Source organism: Vombatus ursinus, unplaced genomic scaffold (assembly GCF_900497805.2).
Source record: "Vombatus ursinus unplaced genomic scaffold, bare-nosed wombat genome assembly UNPS02014791.1, whole genome shotgun sequence".
Classification (NCBI taxonomy): Eukaryota; Metazoa; Chordata; class Mammalia; order Diprotodontia; family Vombatidae; genus Vombatus; species Vombatus ursinus.
The window spans coordinates 11187373-11189492 of NW_020954569.1; positions in this window are offsets into that span (position 1 = coordinate 11187373).

Sequence of the window (2120 nt, forward strand, 5' to 3'; positions counted from 1 at the left end):
CTTGCAGACTACACCTCATGTCTCCCTGGTTATGTGATGGAACATCTTATAATACATGAGGGCAACTCCTTTTTTTTTTTAATTTTAGAATGATTACCTTCCATTTCCCCACAGACCCTGATGTCTTGTGGAGGAAGGGAGATGGAGTCACTCTTGGCTCAACAAGGGAAATCAGGAGACAACAGCCCAAAAGGCAAACTTTTTTTATTTCCCCTTCAGATTGAACTTCTCTTTTCTTATCTAAAATTGTGACAGTTTTCATCAGGAATTGCCTGATGTTGAATTAAAGTACTGGCACTAAAGGTTCAACTACAATGACTAATTGACTCTCAATAAGACTATATTCTACTAAGGAAAACAACCTAATATGTGTGTATACATACATGTGCATATATGAGTGTGTACATCTATATATCTGTATCTATATCCATAGCTATCTATCTATCCATCTATCTATCTATCATCTATCTTTCTTTCTATCTATCTATGTCTGATTCAGGCCAAGGCTTGAACTCTTACTAGCTTAAGAAAGGGGAAAGGGGGAGGGGGGAGTGGAGGCAGTGCCCAAGTTGCTAAAGAATATGGTAGTTTTCTTTTTTCCAAACTCAGGAAATGATGCATCTGTATTAAGGTCAGAACTGGAAGGAGATGGGGGTGGGCAGGGATTAGAGCTCAATGTTTAAAACTCTTTGGAAAGTGGAGCAGAATGGGAGTTGGAGAAAGTGAGCAAAGGAGAGGAGAAGGTAGCAGCAGTGGATGGAAGACTCTTTCTGGGAGACTGACTTTAATCTTTGTGGAGGCTGGCATTTTATACTTTCCCTGGTCCTCTGTATGGCTTATTGAGAGTATCCAGCAAGGATTGAAAGGACTGTGACACTTTCCTCTAGGAGGGTTCATAAATTTATAGGAAATCACATTCCTTTCTCTCCTACCCCATTGACCTTTTGCTTTTCATTTTTTATTACTACCTAAACAAAGTCCCTATCACCAACCACTATATGTTTCTTTGAACTTTCAAATTTATTTACTGGTCATATATATATATTTAATGATGATTCTAAATAAAAAAAAATCATGTCTTGATTTATTGTATTTTCTATAGATAACTAGAATAAAATTGGAAAACATTAAATAAGTGTTATATTTAATTCAACTAGACCATGTTATGAATTTTATTAATAATATTTATTGTTAAACTTTTTAGTTTTTCAGAAAAAGGAGTCATGTTGAGCTGGTTCATTGGCCCAAGAGTTAAAGCCTCAGTAGCTAATCTCATTATCTCCAAGAAGGCAGTGGCCTTTGGGTTTTTTACACCCCCAGAAAGAGAAAGAATGCTGGTAGTAAAAGTGAAGCAATCAAGAAAAGATGTGCCCAAAGACTGCTCCAGTAGTGAGAAATAATAGATTCCATTTATTCCCTGAAAGCAGTAAGAGGGTGCTCTTAGCTTCTTGGCAAACCACCACTCTCCAATCTTCTCCTTTCATTTCAAATAAAACTCCAAGTCTGTATCACTCCAAAGATTTTAAAAACTGCCACTGGGGTGAAAAAAAAAAACAACCCTTCTTTCTACCTCCACCAGTTATAATTCCATGATAGGTTAATTTCTCTTTGAGTTGATGAGGAGTATAGTTTTCAGTGTTTTTAGTGACTTAGCCCAACTTTGTGAGGCAACCAGTCCAAGCCTACATTGAATAATTGTTAAATGCAAAATGAATACACAAAAATATGCAAAAATAAATACAAGGTAGTTAAACCCAATCTTGTTAGACAAAGGGAGAAGGTATGAGTCTTTGGGGGATGAGGAAAAAGAGAGAATTCATGAAGAAGGGAGAACCTAAGCTGTATCTTCACAAGTTAAATGTATTCGATGACACAGAGATAAGGAAATAATGTGTTCACAATGGGCACAATCAGTACAAAATTGTGGAGATGAGAAAGTGCCATGTGAGGAAAATAGAAAAGGCAAGTTTTGATGGACTACACAGTACAAGAAGTGGGGTAATACATGAAAAGATTAGAAAGGTAATTTGGGGTCAGGTTTTGAAGGGCTAAAAAAAATCATAGAAAGGAATTTATATTTTATCCTAGAGGAAGCAGGATTTGATTAAGTAGGGTAGTAA